The sequence below is a fragment of the Tyto alba genome, unplaced genomic scaffold (assembly GCF_018691265.1).
Source record: "Tyto alba isolate M040663 unplaced genomic scaffold, T.alba_DEE_v4.0 Super-Scaffold_7, whole genome shotgun sequence".
NCBI classification, from domain to species: Eukaryota; Metazoa; Chordata; class Aves; order Strigiformes; family Tytonidae; genus Tyto; species Tyto alba.
This window is the reverse complement of record NW_024881328.1, coordinates 25,509,252-25,535,064: the sequence shown is the minus strand read 5'-3', so window position 1 is coordinate 25,535,064 and position 25,813 is coordinate 25,509,252.

The window sequence follows — 25,813 nt, the reverse complement described above, 5'->3', positions numbered from 1 at the left end:
AAAACACAAAACCTCTGAAGAGATTTAAAAGCAATGCAAATGTTTCAGATTTTCATTAGAGAGGAGAGTCTCTGCAGACAAAAGGGCTTTCAGAACATAAACACCTTCGATGCTTCAGTAAACCAGCCCGAGTTTTGCCTGACAGCTGAGAGATATTCCCTGTGGGTCCTTTATGCTCCCGTCCACAGAGTTGATTGAGTAAATATGCAGCAACAAGGAACATTCTTATACCCTGTGTCTGGCGTTTGCTGGCTGATATTTTTAACGTAGGGCAGATACAGTTCGATAATGTTGCTTGCACAGCTCGGCAGTATTCATCAAATACGGAAATGACTTTGATAAATACACCTTGTGGCATCTTCAGTTTTTAGCAGCAGCCATGCTACATTCTAAGTTTGAAGAACTCAAGTGTGGACTTCTGGGAGGATGTTAAATCACCAGTGGGGCTCTGGATAAGAAGTCTGTTTCTGGAGACAGAGTTAAAACACTTTAACTGTAAAGTCTGCCTGAAGTGTCTATGAGGATTCTTTAGGAAAGGTGACAGGAGATTAGCATTCATAAACTTTTCTGCTTTGAAAAGGGAAACGCTTTTTCAGCCTGAACAGAGGTATAGTTTTCATGGGTACTAGATCTACGACAAACTGTGTGAGGAGTTTTCCTAACTGGGGGCCAGCAGACTGGTAGGCAGCTTGGTGGGTGGCAGGGGCAGAGGAGTGGTCTCCCAAGTTCTACAGAGACAGAACACGACCTTTCATTTCTCACCCCTGCAGACTGTTTGATCATGTTTTGAGTGTGACATCATAGAGATTTCTCTGTAACAAAAGTGGTTCTCTAAGTTGTCTCCTGCTTTCTCTAACCAAAGAAAACTCAGTGCAGACATTGGTATTACTGTTCAAGCACAAAAGGCCATTTTCCAGATCTGCCTCTTGACACATCCTCATTTTGGCCTCAGCTATTTTTAGCTGATACACCAGTGATGTTTTTAGATCCATGAACATAGTGATTACGTTTTTTTTAAAGTAAAATTTCAAACTAGCCAATAATATGTACATGATTTTTTAATAATAATTTTCACATAGTTCAAGTTGTGTTTGCCACAGGGATGTTTTGTGATCATATTTGGATGAAGAAATGGAAAATGATGCCAGGAGCTTGAAGGGAAAACTGATTGTAATATCACAAGCTGTACAAAATTTAGGTTTTGAACAGCTCTGTACTAATGCGCTACGCATTTCCTGTGTGAGTTGATGTTTGTGCTAAAACCTTTCACTTTTCATGAATATTTTCACGGATTTACAGCAATTACTGAACTATTTACAAGGAACAAAATGTGACCCACATTAATCATAACTAATCAAGTTCAGCATGTCCAGTCATAAAATTTTCAGTCACTGTTTTGACTACTTTCATCTTTATTCATATCTTCCAAGTTAGTCATGATTCATAAATTAGTATTTACAGCTACCACGTGCTAGTATCTGAGAGCTTTTTCTTTCTGTAATAGACATTTAGTTTAACTGGTATGTAGCCTGAAGAGATGACCCACTCTAAGTTAGCATTGCTATCTTTCTGGGAAATTAAGTTCATGCAAATTGAAGGATTGACAGCTTCTGGAGATTATAGTCCTTTATAGGAGAGGAAAGAAAAGAAGGGCAGAGGGAGTTTGTGCTGTGTCTTGCTAGTGTATCTCAGCTCTGCTTTGCAGAGTTGAGGGAAACACACAACCTTCAGGTTACTCGAACTTAGCTCAAGCTGCTGCCATGTAGCAGGTAGTATGGTGCAGTTTTTTAACTTTGAAGTCATTTGGTAAAAGACAACCAAATACTCACTTCTTATGCTTTTTTTCTATAGTAATTGTTAAGATGCAGTAGGAACTTTAAATGCAACTAGTAAATTTGTCACTACTGGCTGATGGCTGGCTCCATTGGTGGTTTGAGACCTGCGTGGCGCTAAACAACAGAGTCATGCTGTGTTCTGGTGTATACTTCAAGAAAGACCATTAGAGCTGAAATGTCAACACTGACCCCATGCACCTGTAATAAATGTAAGCTTTGTAATTAGTAGCAAGCTGTCTCAGAGGGCTACAGATATATACTAAGATTAATTTTCACTATAGTGCGCCTAAAGTTCTTGTGTAACATAAGGCAACCAGTTAACATTGTCAGGAGAGACTATCAAGTTACGGCATGTCTGGCTTGATGATAGAGCTAGACTCCAAGATCCTTGTGGCAGCAACTGTCTTTCCATACATTTTTCTGGAGCTTACCACACCCTACGAGTGCAGAACAGAATACCCATAGAGGCACACCTCTGTTGTGTCTCCTTGTTCCTCTGCTTCATTATGCATCAAACTTACTGTAGTAACCAATATTTACAGGGCAAAATAATGCCAAATTACATGTCTGTATATATACTTTACTCGTAAGTGCTATAGGTGCCAGAAAGATAGTCAGTGAACACCAGCCTGCAAAAAATTCACACATTGAGGAACTCTCCTGTCTGTTTCAGGCTTTCCTACTGCCTGTGAAAGGCAGGTGGCTCTGGCTTCATATAAAGAAGCCTCAGATGAGGATAGCTGACACTGGAGCACACTTTAGGCAAAAAGGCATTTCAAAAGGTATCATAAAGCACGTCTAGACTGGAATTTGTAGTTGAAAGGAAAAACTATTATCCTTTGGGTTGAAAAGTGACCCATGGCTTTAGGCATTAGTGATTTTTGATAAATGACCTGGTCTTCCCTCTCCCTGGTGTGGGAGGCAATTGGTTTCCACTGTAAACCTGGACTGTAGACAATTTGCTTTATCGTATTTGTAGCAAAGGTAGCATAGCCTAATGCAACAGAGAAAAGAAGGAGCTTTTGAAAATGTTTTCCTTGTGTTTATTTGTAGAAAAATCTGAAATAACAATATAGCACTTCAGACTTGAGACTTCTAATACATTTATTTAACATGAGATGGGGTTTTTTCTCCTATTTTATGAAGTAGTTGTATTTTCATAGAATACAGATTAGCATGATTTTTGGCACGTTATAAATGTGACATTGCTATCGCATATGAACTGTTTTGGTCAAGAGCCATGTTAACTGCCCCATCAATTACACTTCTAAATGCTTGTCAAATTAAAAAAATGCAGCTCTGAGCCCCTTAGGGGTTTTCCTTCTTTTAGGCAAAGATTTTGTTGTGTTCACTCACTACTTTTGATCTCCTTATCATTCTGGAAATTTTCTTGCTTGGGTTTCAGTTTTGGGGGGTTTGGACTTTAGTTTTTTTTAATGAGAGAAATATCTTTGTGTGGGAAGCAAAAGAAGCAGTGTGAAATCCAAAACTCCTTGAGATACTGAAAGAGTCGGGGCATTTAGAATTTCTTATGGATGGATTACTGTGAAGGCAGCATTTAATGTGTTAGGTAGAGTAGCAAAGTTGCAAAGGTAATTGCTATTATATCTTATTCTGTATGTTAATAAAAATGTTTGTCATACTGTGCAGTATATCTGTTAACAAATGTTGCCATTTCAGCCATGGCCAGGTATACCTTTGCATATAATTTCCCCTTAGTATATTTTTGTGCAGAACTTTTTCTGGGAATCTAAGACAAAATATCTATGCCACTTCGGAACACACAGGTACTTAATTCTCTGTGTTCAGCAGACCAAACATTATTGAAATGAATGTGGTGGAACGCAGCAGGAGTTAAATGAACTATTGTTCTCACAGGGTAGGCTAGATTAAAAACCACGAAAAAGAAAAAAGTTTAAAATCCTGTTTTTTAATGGCTCCAACTACAAGCCTATCTCAAGACAAGCAGCTGGCAAACATATGACAATTTTCCCCCCCACAGATCTTATAAAACTGAATTTCACATTCATCCAGCCATGTCTTTCTAAGGGTGCCTGCTGGCACATCATTCTTGAAGTGGTCCATCTGGGAAGGTTTTTAGGGGGCTGGCAAGGCCCCAGTCCTAGTGCGGAGGCAGTGCACAGTGACTGGGAGCAAGGCACACCCAGGGAAAGCTCCAAGCTCATCCCCAGCCTCTAATGGGCAGCTGTGTGAACAGGAACCTGGTGAAGGTTTTCTGCAGCATTGTGAAATGTTCTTTCCCTCCCAGATAAGTTACTGGCAGATGGGAAGAACTCAGTTCTTCCTTTTCTACTTGCACTACAGTACTCTGTAACTCTGATACTGCAGGACTGTACAACTGTACAAGAGCCTCATGTAGTCCTGAGAGCCTCTGTGTAACATTATTAGGCTTACACATATTTTATTATGCTTGGCTGTTGGTGAGAGTCAGATGAAAATTATTTCCAGATTACAATAAAGGAACTTCAAACATAATAAGTGTTGTTAGATCATTGACCATATTAAAATAAAATTTTAAAAGGCTATACATCAATGTTTAAAGGAAACTGTTTAAAAAAAATGTGTAGCATTATTGGCCTAAAGATACTGCTGAACCTTGGGAAAAGATTTGTGCCACGTTTCTTATGACACTAACATCACGGAGGATATAAACCAGTCATTGGCACTCTCTCAAGAAACACATCACTGTAATTCATTATAACAATACCACTGTGATATTTGTTCATAATATTTATGAAAGCTAGGCTATGAAAACAGTATGCACTGACTGTCAGTGGTGATGTATCATTCTTTAAAAGAGAATATACATGACAAAATGTTTTAAATGAACTCTAAAAATATACTGGCGAGTTAAAACAATTTGGCTGGTCTTGCACTTCATGCCAGGAAGGGCTTCCCAGGATATGCTTCTGGATGACCTTTCTGAGGACATATATCAACTAGTCATGTATTTATTATGGTCCCAGTCAGTCTTCAATAGCAATGATGAATGTTGTGTAGTGTACATAGTCATTACAGCTCTGTGTAATACTCTGCTTAGTTTCCAGTTGCTGTCTTTTCTATGGAAAACAGAGCTGCCGGTGTCATGTCAACCCAATAAACCCAACATTTACCCACAAAGTGTTTCCAGTGGCATAAAGCTTTATCTGACCTGGCAGGGGGGTACTAATGCCAGGAGCCCTGGAAGGAGGCTTCTACTCTGCTTCTTCAGTTGTGTCTGTGCCCAACAGAGTTTGGGGGAGCAGTCTGGCCCTTGTGAGTTGGGAGGTTTTATAAGACCTCAGAGCTTCCAGTAGCGTGCTGGGATTCACTGCAGTTCTGACGTCAGTGTAAATTTGGATTTCTGGGCACCGAATAAAGAAGCACACTTCTACGGCTGAATGGCCCTGATGACATGCAATGTTTCCATCTTCCCCATCAGAATTGTGGGGAACATAAGTACCATGATTGTTCTGACATTTGTTTCAACCAGGTATGGGCTCAGTCCGGTTCCCGATGAGAGGAGGTCACCAGTCCTGGATAAGCTCAAGCACAGAGTAGGCTGCATCTTGAAGGTGCTGAGGCTGAGCACCAATGGCAGGCAGAGCACAGGTTAGTTTTCCACTTCAAAAAGAAGTGAGAGATTTTACAGTGGTTTTGGAATGTACCTTACTAGGCAGGGAAGTAGAAACCCCAACCTCTGTCTTTTCCCTCTCTCTTCAGGAAACCCTCCTACTCTGTCCACTCTAGTTCATTTCTCCCAAATTGCTTGATTACTTGCTGTGGTGGGTGAGGAGGGAGAGATGAAAAGCAAAAGGGAAGGCAGTTCCCTCTTACCACTGTGCACAAAGGCTCCAAACAGAATTCAAGCTTGTGTCTGGCAAGAAAGTGGACAAATCTAAAATGACTTTTTAAGCTCAGTTTCCTGGGTTCACTACCCTTTGCATGAATGCTTAGATTTGAGAACAATAAATACCATCACTGCAGGAAGCCCTGCATTTGAATTGTGTGCGTGCAAAGCTATTTATGAATCATCCATTTTTACTTAGCCACTTCCATCTAAGGTAGTTGGCTCAGTTTAATAATGAAATAGCCTCTCCAGAAGTCCTCTGCCAGATGAGCTTATTGTTCTGAAAAAAATGAATCTCAATGATAGTTTTCTGAAATACTTTTTTAAACAGAAATTATTTAGAAAAGATAAGATAGGTGCCACACTAGACACTAATGTGCTGTAGTCAAGGGCTACAGGTCAAAATCATAAAATTGGAAAGACAAAAAAATAATTTCAAACTGAGATGGAATAAAAAAGCCATAGAAAAAAGACAACTAACAGAGCATGGATAACAGAAAGGGAAAGATTAAAACTGAAGCAGAGATGCTTATGCAATGCTTTGTGCAAAAGATTACATCCTACCTTGTACCTTTTAGCTGCTTCTCTATCACTTTCTCCCTTTCTATTTATACCTATATTTATATATTATTTATATGTTATCCATTTCATCTCATGGGCTTTGGGACTCTGAAAGTGTAATAATCTTTTGCCACTTTTTTCCAGTTTAAAGAAATGCATAAACATGAGTTTTAATTAAATTGACATAGTTCATTGGCATGAAAATTTCCTATTCTCTTTCACTATTGAATGCATTGTTTATTTGGAAACAATACCAAGTACTAAGAAACAGCGTTCGAGTACATACATTTTAATCATATTAAGGATGACTGATTCATACAGAGATTGCACCTATGCCAAAGGTTACAGCAGCAATTCTACCTGATAATTTAGACATGTAATTTCAAGCAAAAATAACTGTCCACATTTATAATGAAGTTTCACCTGCAACACTAAAATCAAGGCCAAGGTGAAGCTGGCCAGGAGCCAAGACTGTACCCTTCCTATTTTATTGATCTGGAGGAAATAAATGGTATCACTCCAGATCAGGGAGGTAAGAAACTCAAGACTCCTATTAGCAGTAAGGAATTGTTACTGAATCTTTCTGGCTAAAATTGTCAGCATCCTTGAAAGAAGAATTAAAAATGGAAACCAGTGCACATTTGATAGTAATTTGGTTCCCATTTGAACTTTAATCAAGAAGACTTAGTAATCAGTATATCAACATTAGTGATGTCTTCAGTTGGAATAATTAATAGAAAATATGATGTTTAGATTTAAGTGTAAAAAGTAAAAGGATTTAAAAGTAGGATGCAGATTAAAAATAAAAGACTGAATATCTTCATCTGGCCTAGATAATGGTTGCTTAGTATTTGCATACAAGTCAGATGAAAATTCACGTATTGGAATAGAGAATATGTAAACATACTGGATAGACAATATGTAAAGTAACAAATAAGATGTAAGAAACTCTGAATATTTTTGTCAAGCACACTATAAACACCCTCCAGATGCTCTTATGAGATCATCCATGCTCTTGAACAAAAATTCAAAAGAACAGCCAAGAAGATTTCAGTATCATCCAGCCTGAATTTTAACTCCAGCTTCAGTTTTAAGCTCTAGACCAACCCTAATTTATTCCTAGGCATTATTTTCTTAATCCATTTCTAATATTGATTTCAATGATATAAGCATTTTATTTTTTGCAAAATAGAGGGACAAATATATTTTTTATGCAAGTATTGTACAAATAGCTGAGGCTGTGAAAAGTAGCTGCACGGCAGCTGTGTTCAGTGGAGAAAAACTATGAATGTTGCTGTTTATTCTGAGTATCAACAAACATTTGGAATAACAAATACTTGTTAAAAGAAAAAAAAAAAGGGGGGGGTTGGCTTATGTAGAATTTTACTGTCAAATGGCATGCATAGCTCTGATCCATTAGAACATCTAGTCATGCAGAAATAACAAGTTTCTTATGGCGTGTGTAAGCTATATTTTTCTAGTAATCTTTTGACCTGCAAGAATTGATGACTTAATTTTCTATTTCCAAGTCAGAGGGAAGTTTACTTTGTGAATGGGGAGAATCGTTTTACTTCTGAGCTTCATGTTTTCAAATCACTTCTCTTCCAATGACTTTGACCAGTCATGAGCTGTGTAGGTGGACAAAAACAAAGTCGTATGTGGTTCTTCACCTCCCTCCATGCTCTTTATGAAGGTTCTGTTCTTTCTTCTCTAATCTCTGCAATAACTTACAAAATTTCTTCTTTAAGCACTCTACTTTCTTAAATGTCAAACTATGTTTCCATGGCCTCTTCTGTATTAAGTGCAAAGAACAGAAAGAAATGTTTTCCAGTCCAATGAGAGTACTCTATCTCAAGCTGAATTCTAATACATGCCTACAGTTTATAATTGATACTTCCAAGATGGTCTCAAGGAATTTAAAACAATCTAGAATTTAATAGCAATCAACAGAATCGAGACAAAGTGAAACTATTACGCTGAACTTATCGAAAAGCAGGGTTTAAATTGATGCTGCATATTATTCATTTTGACAGCTGCAAATTCACATTAGAGATAGCAGAGACCAAAAGACAGCAACTAGAAGAGGAAATGCTAATTTATTACTTAGAGAGAAACAACTCTGGACCTAGGCTGTTCAGTTAAAATTATTAAATACTTTGCATTTCCAAGGTACCTTTGATCCACAGAAACCCCAAAGCACTTTGTGAATTACAAGTACAGTCTTAATTTCCTGTCATACCAGGTGATAGGCAAGTGTCTCTGGAGTGGAAATGTAGTAGACATCATTCAATAGCAACCCTACGCAAAGACAAAATGAACACTTTTTTTTAAGTAAGATGGCATGGAAAGGTTACATTGCTAAAGCATGTGTCTTCATCATGCTATGCTGCTTTTGTTAGAAGAATGGGGAATGAAGAAATCCAAAATCTATTCCTAACTGCACTACTGCTTGGTGTACAATCTGAAGCAAGTAACTTAATTTCTTATGTTTCACTATAGAAAGGGAATAATGCTGTCTAATTCCAGTGGTGGTGTGCTGATAGCAAAAGAACAACGTAGTGAATTCCTTCTTATAGGAATTGTATCTCAGCATTTGGGAAGGCTGAAGTACTACAGTTCTAAGAATGCTCTGTAAAATTATTTTAAATCATTCGGGTGGAACAAACATGTCAACTGTGTAAATACAAATTACTATATAATTTAGGAGTTTATAAGCAGGGTGGTGTAAGGTTGATGTTTTGGTATGCAATGATTTCAGTTTCCTACACAAGAATAAAGTTATTTCCAGTGATTGTCACTTTAGGGGGGTTCATATGCATGGGAAGACTAAACAGGGATGTTATACTCATTAATTGATCAAAGTACCAAGTATTTTCAAACCATTAAATCTCTAGAGATATCAGTCTTTAATGAAAAACTATTGGATGGAAGCACAGTGCCCTGTAACGATTGAAGAGAGGGTTATCAATTTTCTAAAACCCTTGAACAAGTCATAGCTTAAAGGCTTGATGAGGCAAGGAAAGATCATTCTGATGATATCGTGCTTTTAATGTTCTATTTCATGAGTATGTAATCTGATTCCTAAGGTACAGTGTAGATTGAAAGTCCTAAAACTCCATTTTCTCTCTGTAGTGTATTGAACAATCACTTAACTGACATCTTAATTGATTAACATTGTTGCTTCAGATTCAATCTGATGTCTGTTCCACTTAGCAGGTGTCAAAACATTAGAGAACAGTGAAGTGGGGGGCGAATACCTTGGAAACCTATGGTCTTCATCCTTTCCTTTGGGAATATTTATAGGTACCATTACTGTCACTGGTATCCATGTTTGTAAATGCTAAAAACTGTGGATTTTGAGTTGCTACCTTTGGTTAATGGCAGAAGTTAGAGAAGTAGTGAATGTAAATATTCAAATATTACACCAAGACATGCCCAGTCAGACATCAGAGCAGTTTACAGGGATCATCCTGAATGACTATAAAGCTGAGACCAAATTCCTCAGACTAGTGCCTTCTCATGGGATCAGAAGATACGACTGCCAGAGTTGGCTCAAGTATATTGCTAAGAATAGGCCAAACCACTTCAAAAATTAATGAGCTGCATGAGCTTAGGACTACTAAGATTTATAGGCTAATGGATAACCATCAGAAGGAGAAAATACTGTATGAAAACAAACACTGGGGAAATTTAGAGCCCTTGTGTCTCTCCTGGCTTATACTGATGTAAATCAGGATTAGTTGCACTGAAGTCACTTGACTTACAATAATATAAGTAGGAAGAGAATGGGTAATTTATGCTCACTTTGCAATGCCACACAGATAGAATTAAGTAGTCTTTTTGGAAATGAGAAATGGGTATTTTCTGAGCCACTTTGCAGGAAATTAAGAATGGCAACCAGATGCTTCATTCAATGCAGATTTTAGATGGGGAAGAAACAAACCTTGGGAGACTCTTACAGAATTTCTCAAGAGCATGTGCTATGTATTTGCCAGCTATAAGTCTGTGAAATTTATATACTCTGTGGACTATATTAATTTTCAAATAAATGTAAAATACACACAACAAGAAATTCTGATAGCTTCCAATAAACACTCTAAAATAGGGTGTTCTCCATAGTCGGCCAAAAATTCAATAAATCTGCAGCACAGCACAAGAACTTAGCTGCTTATCCCTGACCATTCACTAACACTTTATCTATTTACAAAACTGCTGCTGAGTGAATCTCAAATGGAGACCAACTATTCACACTGGGTGAAGCCTCCATGTCTAGAGTCTTATTCTGGGAATTGACCTCTCCACTCAGGGCAGGAGAGAGGTGCCCAGCCATGCAATCCATTCCCTCTCTCCAGCACTAATTTTAAAAAACAAAACAAAATTAAAAAAAAAAAAAAAAAAGACAACCAAAAACACCTCAGTAAAGGAAAATTAACTAGCTGGAATCGTACTTAGTGCAGTAGGAAGAAGAGATGCATCAATGCAGAGAGAGGCCTTTTGTTGAAGAGTATGTTGCCAAATTGCTTTTCTATTTATCAAAAACTGGATTTTGCTTTTCTCTCCCACTGATGAGCAGTTACTCCTGCAAGTAAGTGCAGTGGTTTGAGGGAGGCTACTCTCACAAATACAATATCATAAATCATCTATCAACTGGTTGATAGAATATGCAACAGAGCTAAGTTAACAAGATGCTGGAGCTGCCTAAGTTCCTATTTAATTTGGACACAACATTGGTCTCCAAATTACAGTTTTGTTTTTCATCTGTTTTCTAGGCCATGAAACCAAAAATACTCTGTCCCTTTGAATGCACATGCAACAATCAATTCTCAGTAAAACCAAGGATGTATGTGAAATTGGGGAATTTGTCTTAGAAATAAGTATTATCTTACAGCTTGAAAAAGTATGGCCTGTTGTGTGATTAATGTCCATTATTCAGGTAACTGGGACTTTCTAATGCTAGGCATGCTTTACTCTCCTTCCTTAGTACAGCAACACATTTTGGAAACCCATCATCCTTTTGAGTAGAGGAACACGCTGAAAGTAATTGTCAGGACCTCTCTGTTCATGCCTCTCAATTATCACAGAATTAGGGCACAGATGCATGCTGCACTTTGACTTTTATTGACAGAATAAATGCCTTGGAAATCTGCTGTGCTTTAATGGCCCTGAGTTGTACGTCATCTCCCTGCTCTAGCACAGCTCTTTTGGGTAGCCCCATCCCTGTAACAACTTGCACTTTCACTTTTCAGGTGAGAGTACACAAGCATCCCTAAGCATGATTGTGCATTTTGTAATCGTTGCAGTTTAGTTTGGGAAAGTTTCTTGTGACCTAGTTGCATGGCCACCACCACCACAGACATCGAAACTACACAAACACATGGCTAGAAGACAACTCAGGTGCAGGCAGCTTACAGTGTGTATGCAGAGAGACATTAAGGAAATGGCAAGGTCCAGGCAAGGAGAGACAGCGAGATGCCCTCTGTATCACAGGCCTTGCTGTATCTGTGTCCACGCAATGAAAGTGGAGAAGGCAGGAAGAAATTTCATCATGCAGTGGTATAGTTCTGCAGTGGTATTTCTCATCGCCTCTTGTCAGCTGGGGTCTGAAGCTTTTTCCCTCCCATTCAGGGACCCTTCTCTTCCCCTTGCCTCCCAGTCCTGGCAAGCCTGTCTCCACTGCCACCGTGGCTGCTGTGGTGAAAGACTTCTGAGCGTCTCTGCTATGGAGGAGTGAAAGGCAGAGCTGGGGGCAAAGCACAGCCATCAGCAGACTGGTTTTTATGGCTTCAGGTCTCAGAGGTGAAGAGATATATGACTTTCCTGGGAGGGGAGGCAGGAAATCACCTCTGATAGGGATGCTGGTAGAGTGGAGGTGGGGTAGTTTAGAGAGCAGCTCTGCCCACCCTGGGATAGCACACTGGTTGCTCTAGGTAGCCCCCCTGCCCTAAACACACAGGCCTTCATTGCTTTATCACACAGTGGAGAGGCTTCAGTCGTGCCAGGAAAAGATAAATAGCAGCAAGCTAATATGCGCCCTTGCCTCTGCTTAGAGCAAAGTGCTCTTCAGAGTAGAAGAGGGGGTCTAACCTAAAATTTAGCAGTTCTCAAAAGGAATTCTGCCTTGGTATTCAAGCCTGTAGTTAAACTTCTTAGTTAAGTGTGAAAGTAAGTAATTTACATCTAAAAAGTATGCTGATTTCTTTTTTTTTTTTTTTTTTTTTTTTTAAAGCTGTTCAGGGCATAAATATGCTTCAAACAATGTTAAGAAGCTGACATAAAGTCAGGAAGTCCTAAGTACCAAGGTAAACTTAATTTATGTCATTTTGCTTTTATGTATTTTGGGATTTTTAGATTTAGAATCTAAAGAAGAAGCCTTAACCCAGACTTTTCTTGTTAATTGTTCTAATGTGGCTTAAATATTGATATTTTTTTAAGTTATTGTTAAGCATGTGACAAACTATTAATCCACTAGTGAAGATATTGATATTCTCAAAGATGTTCTCTAATCTCCTTTAGATATTGATTTAATATTATTATAGCATGGCCAAATACTGTATTACTCTTTATCTAAATTAACATTTTTTCAAGATATATTTAGGAAGGAAATGTGTGTTTATTGATTGTATGAATGAAATTACTTTAATTAAGGAAACAGGCCTACTGCCAAAAATGGCATACATGACTATTAGCACAGGCTGCTTCCTACAACAACCCAAAAAGGCTTCATCAAAAGCAGATGCCTAAATTAGTTACAATGTACATCCTGGCCAGACAGATGCTTCAGACACTCAGCCATTTGTAGAATAGATTCTCTTTGCTTTGAATGCAAGCCGGAGCACAGTTTTTCTACCAACAATCGTTTAAGATTTTTCAGCTTTAGATTAAAAATTACTTCAGTGGAGCTTGATTCTCTTGTCAAGAGATTCCCATGTCAGCTTTCAGCACTCTCATTTAGATTAGTGCTTGGAGTACAGGATATGAGATACTTAAAAAATGTTAGAAGTTTCATCTTTTTGCCTGAAAACACAGGCAAAAAAGTGATGACAGTAATGACTACTGAAAAGGAAACATCAGGCTCTTGTGCTTTGTTTTATTTCATAGCAGCATTTGAGCATCCTGACTTGCTTTTACAGCTTTGAGCCTCAGAATTAGTTAGAAATCCAGTGTGGATTTCCAGTGCTGTTGCTGCCTTATACAATGAATAGGAAATCCTCAAAAATGGGCAGGAATCTACAGCTTAGTAACTTCCCATAAGAATGTGATTTTGGAATGTTGTGTAACTGAGAAGTTAATGTATTTTCTGAATCCCAGCTTTATAGTCAATGGGGTACTATATACTCACTGAATCTTTCTCTGGTGCATGAAAATAAAAAATGCTCCAAACATAGGCATTGTGGAATGTCTTTTCTCCACTCAAAATGGAAATGGTTGAAAAATACAGCCTCTGAACCCAACCCCCACAGCTGAGAGTCTTAGAAACCTGGAGGTGGGACTTAAAAGGAAGAATCCCACCCCAGCAAGGGGTATTACAAAATGAGCCATGGAAGCAGGTTCATTGATCCGGAGTCCTGGCAGCAGGGATTGCCCAGATCTGTCTAGCTTTGCCTGATATGACAGTCGAGTTTCAGGAAGTCTTGTGGCCTCACTGGGGCTCTGGCATTTGCTGTAATCAGGATCGAAATTGCCATTCACTGCTTAGCAAGAACTAAGCTTAGCTGTGATGCCGGCAACTTGGGCTGTAGCATGCTCATCCCTGATACACTTTTTCACTTTGGGGGTTTTTTGGTGTTTTGGTTTTTTTTTTCTGCTATACTAGAAGCTTGTTGTCTTGGGAAGATGTCTGTAGTTGACTTGCACTTGAATTGAGGAATATGCCTGTGTGTGAACTGTATGGAGGGGACAGTGAAGGACTATGTTCTGGGATTTTTTGATTGCTTTTTGCAATCCAGCAATCATTCAGGAGGGCACACGTAAGATGAGCTGTTTGTACCCCAGACACAGGAGAGCACCTGGGGGGAAGGTGCCTACTCTGCCAAGCCAGCTTTCTGAGAGACCGTGAAAGTGCATCTGCTTCTGTAGCAGGGAATATGTATAGGGGCATATGCAAACAGTATATGTGTCAGGAAACATGGGAGAGGCTGTAGCTCTGCCCTTCAGTGCTGATGGGTGGTAAGTGTACTTCATCTTACACTGCAGCGTAGTTCCCATCACTGTCAGAGCTGGGCCTAACCCTGTGACACTAAGAAGAGGCTGGCTAGCCTTGGGCACCTGAGATGTTTTCTAAGCCCCTGACCTGACTGCAGCAGCCATATTTAATTCAGCCTTCCAGATTAAGGTTACTACTTTACCTTCAGAGTGAGGAAGTACAACTACAGATCTTCCCACCTTGTGTTCTCTGGGTATTATAGATGTGTCCATACCAGCAGAAGAAATTTCAGTGTAAAGTGCCTGGTTGCATGCCATGGGAAACAGAAGAACATCTCTTCCAATGTTCTTCCAGTATTCCAAATGCAAAGCAGAAGAGTGTTTCTTCTGGCCTTTTTAAAAAACAAAAATAGGATATTCCTGATTCTGGCAAGGTAGAATGTAACTAGCCATGGGGAATACTGAGCTATCAGGACTTAAAAACTTATGCCACTCATTTTTAATAGAACTGTTTTAAACAATGGATAGACACCCTTGAAGGATTAGCTGTACACCTTCATCTCCTGAGCTCTGCCCTGTGGGGTTCTTTGTGACAGTGTGAAAATGCACAGCTGAAGTGTTGACTTCCTCTGCACTTGCAAGCACCCTCTCTCTGAAGCCATGAGGTTTCTCTGTCCTCTGTTCTTACTGGCAGGGGATAACGGTTTCAGCAGTACTTCTGGGATGACTTACATAATTGTCACTGTCTTCTTTTTGTAGCAGCTCTATGTAAATGCCAATAAAATCTTCCAACCATCCTATATAATTGTAATGTATACATATTAGAGGTGTAAATATTGGGATTGGTGTCTTGGTACATAATGTTTGCTTATGCACTTACACACATGCACAGATATGTCACTCTTATTGAAAAGTATCCAAATATCATAAGGATGCTTGCAAATCCAGTAGCCAGTATTTATTGATGATTTGGCATATGTTTGCTAAACATATGCATAAGCTTTGAAGAAAGACTGTGTGAGGGGTCCTCCAATCAAGACATGCAACCAGCAGCTGCTTTGGTTTAAGTCATTTTAGAGCCTTAAAACCATACTGAGGATTTGAGTGCTGTAGTACACCTAGTCACCAGTAAGGGGAACCCTTTTTGCAGTAAACCTTCAAGCTTTTACTGCTTTGATGGAGAGCGTGGTCATAAAGATAATATGACATTTTGGTTCCAAAAAAATTATGTTTAATCAGAAGGCGAACAGAGATAAGCAGTTTAAAATGAAATCTGAATTACAATTTCAAATCTACTTTTTTTTTTTTTTTTACCTCTCAATGAGATTGAATAGGAAATGTGAATGAACATACATCACGCTGCAGGAATTAACCCTTACAGCAGCGCTAAAGAAAAGGAGGAAAGTTGATTTTGACGACCACCTTTAAAGGTGATTCAATATGAATCAATTCACCCCAGAAAAGTGGCTGTCACTGGACATTGTTTTAACAAGGACCATAGATGGTTGATTTATTTTTTGAAATTAGGTCATCATAGGTAAAATTTCATCTGTCATCTTCTTGTTCCAAAAATGTAATTTGGAAACCTAGGCACTAACATTCTAAATATTCTCAAAAGTTATAGTTTTCAATAAACATAAAGATGAATCTCAATACTGTAAATGCTGTAGAAAAACTCCTGAAACTATTTTAATTAATCTATGTTGCTGTACGATAGATGTTATGTCAGGAGAAAATTGGTGTGTACATGGATCTCTGTTCACATAATATCCAAAATCACTATAGTCTTTAACTGTCATAGTAGGTGTATTTTTATATTGTCCAGAGAGAGAAACAAGTTTTATTGGGGTGAATATAAATTCAATATTTACTTGGCTAAATAAACTAACTATAGATTTTCTTATATCAAATGAGCAATTCTGGAACTGGTGTGACGGATTTATCTGAGGCAACTCCTCTCCCTGGCCAGTGCATGCATTTCCATTACTTTTAATCTAGAAAAACATATTATATCTAGTCAGATTTACTTTTTCACTACTATGTACCTAGTAATTAATGTTATGAAATCACTCAACGCACAGGTTCAATTCCACCCATAAAATCTGTAAATAAATACCACTGTAAACTTAAGCCAAAGTTTCTGCCATGCTTTCTCAAATGGCCTTCCCTCTAGACTGCTAATCAGCCTCTCTCTCTAACTTTGCATACTCCATAAATGCACTATGCTGATTGAGAGTGCATCAATATTAATTAATAATTTACCACACTGGAATTTTCCTCTACATGTAATCACAGCTGCAGCTCTTGTAAACCTTTCTTTCTCTAGCAGAAAAAGAGGACCATGCTTTCACTAATTTCAACCTATGTTGTTTAGTCTCCCCTTTGGTTTGTCTGCAAATATTTGGAAAACTCTCTTTTGGATACTTCTGAAAATTCCCATGGTTTGTTTGGTAATGTAGTTCCATTTCACAGAAGTATGCTGCTGCTCCTAATTGGAGCTAGTGTAGCATGCTTCATGTTTTATTTATACGCACAGTACATATGTGAAGTGCTCCAAAGTATCTGTACTCTGTTAGGAACTGGAAGTCTGGCTTTCAGATGGGGCCCCCATGGGCTATGCCATTCTAACCCCCGGATCAGCTGGATGTGCTGCAGGGGACTAGCTCTGCCCAGGTGGGCAGGAGCTCATCAGAGGCACAGTCCTGCTGAAGCAAATTGTTCAGACTGTAGTTAGTGTCCAGATTCACACAGACATTTTTGCAGTCTATGATTTTCATCACAATCAGAAATAATGTAGTTCACGACAGAATTATCAAATTCTTTTATGTCACTCTATTCTAATAAAGATACAGGTGCTCCCTAGGTGGGATAGAGTAGCCCAAATGCTTTAACTGCATTTTCACACTGCTCACAGATCATTTCCTAAAAACATCCTTCTTTTGTGAGAGTCTCTTTGTAACTCCCTATAAACATTTTTGCATAAGAATGATTCCCAAAAAACTTACATTCAGGCCAATATCTACTTTCTAATTATGAGGTCTCAACACAAATGAAAAGCCAAACTTCTGAAAGACCCTACAGGTAATTTATATGAGAGGAGGGATTAAAAAAAAAAAAAATACATTCCATCAGTATTTGAATGTAGCATACAGTGCCTGTCATTTAGCTAATCTTACCTGTGTAGTCCCCCTTTTGTGGGGAAGAGCTGAGGATTTGCAATTCATTCTTGTTGCAATTCATTCCTGTTGCAGTTCATACTGCTCAAAGCTCATACAATCATTCTGTTTTCCTGGTGGCTGTCAGCACCTGCGATGTTACTGAAATGTCCCCAAAAGAAAAACTGCCTTTGCCCAAGACAATATGAGTTGAAGGGTTTTGGTGACAAGCTTGCATTGATTTTGTTTGTGCCACTTCTCTGTTTATTGAATGAGAAACCAGTATATAGTACCAGGCACACGAATCAAATGGCCAGCACCAAGCAAGCCTTCCTTAAGGTATGCTTTCCAATTCTTAATTATTTAAATATGATAGATGAAAGTGTACACTCACGAGCAGTGTTCAAAATACATACATACATATTTAATTTACATTAATATTTTATCTTCAAGGATAACCTCTTCAAAGCACAAGAACAGTCATTCTGATTTGCAGGAGCTCTGACTGACCTAATAAGATGACTGGCTATGTGGATATGGGGAGAGTAGTGGATGTTGTTTACCTTGACTTTTGTAAGGCCTGTGTCAAAGTTTCCAGTAGTATCCTTGTAAGTAAACTGTTAGATTTGCCCTGGATAAGTGGATGTTAAGGAAAGAGGAAAACTGGCTTGCCCACCAGGCTCAAAGTGTTGTGTTCGGAAGTGCAAAATCCAGCTAGCAGGTGGTTTCTTGTGGCATCCCTTAGAGACTGACACATTCAACACCTTTATTAACAGCCCAGACAAGGAGACAGAGGGCATGATCTGAAAGTTTGTGCGCAACACAAAGTTGTGGGGAGCAGTCAATATGCTGGAGGACGGGGATGCCATTCTGAGGGACCGTGACAGGCTGAGGCCATGGCCTGACAGGGTCCTCGTGTTTCAGTGAAGGCAAGTGCGGTGTTCTGCAACTGGGACAAAATATTCCCATGCAACCATACAGACTGGACAATGGAATCAGTGTTGCAGGAAAAGACCTGAAGGTCCCAGTAGATATGAAGCTGAAAAGGAAACAGCAGTGTGTTTTTGTGACAAATAAGGCCAATAGCAGACTGTACCATAATAGCATGATTGTAAGCATGTGGACAAGGGCAGTGATTATTCCCAGCACATTCGGGGTATTGTCTTCTGTTTGGTGTCTTCTGGATCAAAATGGATGTTGGCATACTGGAATTAGTCCAGCAGAAGCCACCAAGGTGGCCTCTAGAGCACCTGACATACGAGCAGAGGCTGGGGGAATCGGGTTTATTCAGCCTTAAGAAAGTGGAGAGGAGATCTTACCTGCTGTCTACAATGATCAGAGCCTGTAGAGTAGACAGACTCTTCTTGGAGGCACGCGATATGACAAAAGGCAACAAATGCAAGTTGTGACATGGGAAATTTTTATTAGAAGCAAGAAAAAATAATTCACTGTGAGGGTGAAGCAGGGGTCCAGAGAAGTAAAGTCTCCATCCTTGGAGACAGTCAAAACTTGACTGGACAAGGCCCTGAGCAGCCCCATCTAGTAGGACTTGTTTTGAGCATGAGGCTGAATCAGATGACATCCCAGAGGTCCCCTCCAACCTAAACTGTTCTATGATTCTGTGATATTGCAACAGATTCAGAAGTATTGACAGAACCAGTCAATATTACTCTGTTAGAGCCATTTACAACGTGTTTTGTCAAAGATCTATCTGTCTCCATACTATAGATTAATGATGTTTTCATTATCAGACTCTGTCTTATGGAGGAAGTAGCTATCTCTAAAATACAGTGTATTTTTTTTAAATGACGATGGAAAAAACATAGACCAAAACCAAGGTCTAGCTGTTATGTTAATTTTGCTAGAGACAGTGAGGATGAAAGGGGCCTAAAATGTTTTTCCAGTCAAAACAGAACAGGACTCCTCATTGAGAGCAATCCCATCAACATTGCAAACATAATCAGAATTCAAGACTTCATCTTAAAATATCTATTTGATAAAGTCTGGGTATTATAGGTTGACATGATGTTTTTTATGAGCTTTAAATTGTCAGAGATCTCTTCCTTAGTGCATTTGTACCATATCCCTGTGGAGAAGTTACAGTGTTGACACATTGCAACACTTGCACATTTGCATGTTGCGAAGGATGCTATTTACTAGTGGCTATGTGTTTCCAATGAGCACAGTCCTGCATTTTTGTCTGCATAAGGTGACTTACTTCCCCGGGACAGTAGGTTTCAACCATGAGAAAGAGAAATCTATTACAAATGTAAGTTAGTGGTTAGGTCCCCCCTGCATCTTGGGGTAACAACATGCTGCTTTTGGGGCAGAGCAGGAGTAAGTATAATTTCACTATAATGATACTGCAGAAACTCTGTTGTCTCTTGCATTGAGCTGAAGATGAATGACCACATGTATCAGACTGCTGAGTAGGAAATTCTCCCTAGTGTTTATGATGTCCTAATAGTGGGACATAATAGGATTTGATAAAGAGAAAAGCCTGTGACAGAAAACACACTGATAGTTTCAGACTACTCTGTATGCTCAAAGAAAGTGGCTTTTTTTCCCCCTCTTAACGTTAATGTAAACTTTGTAATCTGCATAGGCAATAAAATCAAAAGATCACTTGGATGCAAAAATAAATGTAACATTTTTGTAATATGGGTATACCAAGATAACTGTCCTTCAAAATTACTGGATTTTCTACTAAAAATAAGTAGTCTTGTTTTTTTACAAAGTGAAAGTTTAGACCCTCTCATGTCATCTAGACTTTTATACTATGCTAGAAACAGCCATTCAGAGAATAATATTTCTGCAAGTTTTCCCATGCAATTGAAGCTTTTTTTTCATCCAAACATAGGAAGGTCATACAAAAGACCTGAGCTTGGCAAAAAAACCTGCTTATACTGACAGTAGCTAGAATGGAGAGAATGCAAGACCTGTGTTAAGTCCCCCTGGTTCTTGCAGACTTTCCAGGTCGAAGGTAATGCTTCCTATTTAGAAATGCATGGAAATATGTAAGGAGATCTGTAGTTTTTCCTTTCCATACTGGTCCAGAAGCGCCAAAACAGGTTGTCTTGCTTATTCCAGGGTTCAATTCTGAAGGATTATTCACATAATGATCTTGGCCATAATGGTTGTGTACTGGTCTCCGGAAAGCCTGGCCAAGCACCGCTGAAGCTCAAAACTGGTTTAAGAGGAGTTTAGGTTATTTGCTAGGATTAGCCTACATGAATAATCAATTCTGATGTTTTTACTGGTTGGATTCCCTGAAGGCTACATGAAGACAGAGAATTCCACAGAAAATTGTACATAAACTGAATATATATCATAACTTAACTCACTGAATGCAAAATTCCCAGCACTTCCTATTTAGAAGTATCATGGAATATACTGTTTGACTTCTGTGACACCAAGAGCTACAGATCAAATAGGTGTTGGCCAGAAGGCATTTCCCCTTCTCTTTATTAAGGCTGCTGCGTTTCAGTTTTGTGTACATCCAGTGGAAAAGAGATATAAACAGAAGCATTTTGTTACCTCCTCTGACTAATTTTCATTTTCCGAATCTTTTTCCTGGTGTGTCTTTGCTATTGTTGTCCAGTAGGCAGGTTACTTGAATGGGCTGATGGGAAGACTGTGTGTAGTTGTGAATGACAGCTCAGCATCATACTGAATGGGGCTGAAACCACATAGAGTTTGGTGTAGATTAGTCAGTGTACAAACTGACAACAGACTGTGGGATGTATGGGGTGTATGGCCTTTGATACGGTAAACTACAGTACAGGGGTTTCATGCCAGTGAAATATCCAATCAGTACGCCCCACAGTGGGATACAAGACATTCATTCTCAGAAATGTGTATTTTTGCTGCTGCATACCAAGGCTGTTCAGCATAATGTGATCTCTTTACAAAAAGAAATGAGAGGTTTTAGAAATACACCCGTGGCAGTGATCCCCAGGACCAGATTGAACAGACCCTACTAGAAGAGCCCCAGAACACAGGAGGGTAACAGTGAGCTCCACCATCACAGCTCATGGGAAGTTAAAAGTGCTTCTTTTTTGGTTTTCTTTGGATTGTTGGGTCAGTGATATGCAAAGATTATGTCAAACTTCTAGTAAGTAGTTGCCCACAGGAAAGTTGTAGCTTTTTTAATGGTTTCTCTGGTGCCAAACGCTAATTACAAGACTGTAGATGTAGTGTACATTGTTCCTGTCATCTTCGTGATATCCCAACATTTGCAAAGTAGAGTTAGATGCTGTGTTCATGGAAGAAGGAATCGGCCACTGTGCACTCCCCAGACGTGGGAGCAGTTTACATTTTGTGGAGCTGAAAAGTCGATCAGGCCTCAAAATAGTCCCACATTTCAGTTCCTTCCAGAAGCCCTCCCTGGGGAAAATCCTGAAGTCATTCCCTGCTCTTAGCTAGAATTCACAGAGACCTGCCTGTGCAACCTCTGCAGGCACGTAGGGATTTCAGCCACACGTATCCCCCCCGCAGCACTCACTGCCTTTTGCTCACAGCCTTTGCAGGGGGGGATGCAGCGTGGTGATCGACGGATGGAGCTGTGCATCTCCCCTCATGTCAGAGCCGTGTTCCCGCTCGCCATGCAGTCTCGCTCTGCCTGCCTCCTCGCTGGGCCCTTTGTGCTGCTTCCCTGATCCCTCCCCTTCAGTGCCTGCGTCCCAGCTCTCCCCTGCCTCTGCTAGCAGCACTGCAAAATTGATCTGGCTCTGGAGCTCGGAAATACCAGCAAGGGACGGGGATGCTAGTCAGTTTGATTTCTGCTGCTGGGCTGACAGGGAAACAAAATGGAGGGGTGTGATGAGAGAAGAAATGTACAGAAGGTGTAGGAGGAAAGCTAACATCAAGAGTGAGGGGACGGAGGAAAATCAGACAGTAAAGGAAAGAAGCTTTGAGAGATGGGGAGAGCGCAGAACAGAAGTAGTGGGAAGAAATCAGAGCACAAATAAAAACTCCTTTGCTAATTGCGCGGGAGGTAGAAGGTGAAATCCAACAGGAAATGGTGTAAGTGGCTTTGTGTCAAGAGTAAGGGGAATAATTAATGGGGATTTTTTGTGAAATAGAAAGAGGAAAACTGACCTGCTCAAAACAAAGCAGGGAAAATCAGGAGGTACAGCAATTTCACAGAGTTCAAGTTTTCCTTGTAGGTCTGTCAGCAAGGGCTATTTCATACTTGGCAACATCAGCAGTATCAAATCTGAGATTTCAAAAATCACAATTCTAGTCCTCCCCAGGCAATGCCATTTTCTTTAAAGTCATATATTTGGGGATCTCTTTTATGGTTTTGATGCCTTATATACTCAAATCCTGTTTTCATGGGGCTAAAAAATAATGTAAAAAATTATCTGTGGTCTTCAAGAAATCGCCAGAGTTTGAGAACTGAAACTTTATAAATTCACCACAAATGGTAACAAAATCATATGAGTTGGTTTTTCACAGGACTATGACTAACACTGACCATATTAGATTAGATGAGAACTCCTGTGGACCAGGAGCGTATTATCATCTACATTTTTGATGGCACGCTGAAGTGGGGCTGTTTGCTGTTTAATCTGAGGCTGTATCTTGCTATAAGGGTAACTGACAGTGCCAGAGGACTTGGCAGCTCCTCTCCCTGAGGAGGAGCAGCAGTGAGCCAAGACTGAGGAGGAGTGCCGCAGAACTAAGACCGTGAGTGAGGTGAAGGGATACAAGCACAGGATAATCATGTCCTGGATGGATAGTAATAGTGCTTTCCTAATCCATCTTTAAAGTGTGGCCAGGGAGTGGTACCTATACAGTGGTTTGATGGTAACATTGCCAAGACATTAATCTGCAACTATATTTTGATTTCATGACGTCTCTTAGTAACAGAGTGACTGTCCAGCTCTCCAAGGTTAAGTATCCTCGCATTAGAATACTCCATTATCATCAGTGTTAGGATCCCCTTATCCCAGAGGTGTTCTTAGAATATTAAACTGAACAAGTAAAACCAACAAGTAAACCATAAAGGATGGTCTTTTAATAGTAGTCATCACACTTTACTCACTGGCGCAACTTCAGCTTAATGGTTTTTTATTGGTAGCTACGTATATAAGAAGTAATGGTTCTAGCTGCTAGGGTTACTGCATACTTGGGACACCATACAAAAAAATCTTTAGTTTGGAAATCTCTTTCTACCACAGATGCAAAAGACTTCATCAGTATAAAAAGCTCTAATAAAGGATCCCTTTTTTTACCACTTGGACTAGATCGTTTGTCATGATAAATCTAATTTCTGGGCAAGACAGAGACTGACTGGAGACACAAGCATAAATAATGGCAGGAGTGAAAGACATTTAGAAACTTCTCTGCAGCCTCTGCTCCACTGAGGGGAGAATTTTTCTGAGATACACACCTAGCAGCATGGACATTTAAAAATAAAACACAGTGAAAACCCCACCCAAACCATATGCTCCCCTGCATACACACTTCCTCAAGAGAGGAGAATGAAGCAAAGATGATGGATGTTAGTCTTGTCAGTTAATGTGCTACTCAATGGAGTTTAGATGCTATGGGGATGAAGGCAGTTTAAGAGCTTCTATAGACTATGAAAGAATAATTCTATCACTGCCAAAGCATGTAACACCTGCTCACACAGGGGTTCTGACATCAGAAAGAAATTTTCGGCAAGGTCATAAAAAAGCTTCACATTAGGTGAGCTCAAGATATGATGATTAAAAAATCATTATATAAAGCACATTAAATAAAAAAATCACAATAAAAATTTACTAACGTGATGAAAGTTAGGTAGAAAATAGGGCCATTAATCTTTCTCAAATGAAGGAACAACCAACCTAGCTGACATCAAACATCTTATTAGAATAAGCCATCTTTAGTTAGTTAATGAAAGCCAACTTATAATATGTGTGTTGGTCCATCCCTTATTTACTAATATTTATGGGCGTGAGCCTGCAAGGTGATTTTTTATGAGATAGTGATGCCTGGTACCAGTCCATACAGCAGCAAAAAAAAACATCAGCCAATCCCATTCGCAGTTGTAGCCAGTGAAGATATCTCAGCGTTGTCAGGATGGAGTCCTGCTCTGATGTTCCTCGGAGAGACTCTGTTGGAAATGAAGCAGATAGATTTTGAATCAGTCAGATGAGGATCGAGTAGAGGGAGCTGAATCTGAACTTTCCACATGCCAGAAAAATCTTCTGACCCATGAACTGTGATATATGTGGGGAGTGTTAAAAGCAAAAGAACACACAAAATGGAAACACCTATGTAATTTTTTTTAAAAGGCCACATAGGCCCGCTCTCCTCAGTGTTTCCAAGTGATAGGAGGTAGGTGGTCCCTATTCAGCATGCTGATGCTGGAGAACCCAGCTGCAGGTAGCTGACTCTCATTTGCTCTTCCAGACGTTGAAGTCCTGCATACAGGTTCGAGGTACCAGGTCAGAGCCTGTGGAAGCCTCCCACTCCTCCGTGTCATACGCTCTTTTGGTTTTAGCCTTAGTCCTCTGGGAGTTTAAACAACCTCATCATCGGTGCAAAACTCTCACATACGTTTCAAATTACATAGGAAGATGACCATTTCATTAAATGCTTCAGCGAGATTTATAGAGAGCCCTAAATGTGCTTTGTGGCTGATACGGGACACTAATTCCTCTAAGTTTTGTTTTTAGAACAGCTTATACTGTTATTACTTCTCTGGTCAAAGGTTCTGCTTCCTGCCCTCCATCAATGCAACCGGCATGGAAGTGTTTTCTGATATTAGTCAGATTACCTTTTTGCAAGAATCATAGTAGCGAGAATCTGCCTGTAACAGTTAGCAAAGTTATGGCTCTGTCAAGAAGATACGTCCCAGTTTTCCTAGTAGTCAGGACTAACTATATACTTTAATAGTCTGAGAAATTGTGGGAGTCTTTTTAATATACCTCTGTCTACTCATACAATTATTATCATAAAGCATCATACAGAAAACCCATACTACAAATTTTAGAAAATTGTGTAGCAATAACTATCATTAAGAAAACCTACAAAAAAAGTGAAAATACATATTTGTCCCAGAAGAGTCTGTATGGTGTGGCACTGAATCTTGTCTTGGAAGGGGATGAGACTGTAAGTCTGCAGGAGACGACAAACTCCAGCATGAAAGTTAACATTCCATGTTTAACAAGATTTTTTTTTTAAAGTAGCCACATGATCATTGTCTTTTCTACTTGTTCTAGTTCTTTTCTTATTAGATGTTCAGCTGTAGGAGTTCATTGCAATAGAAACCCCGT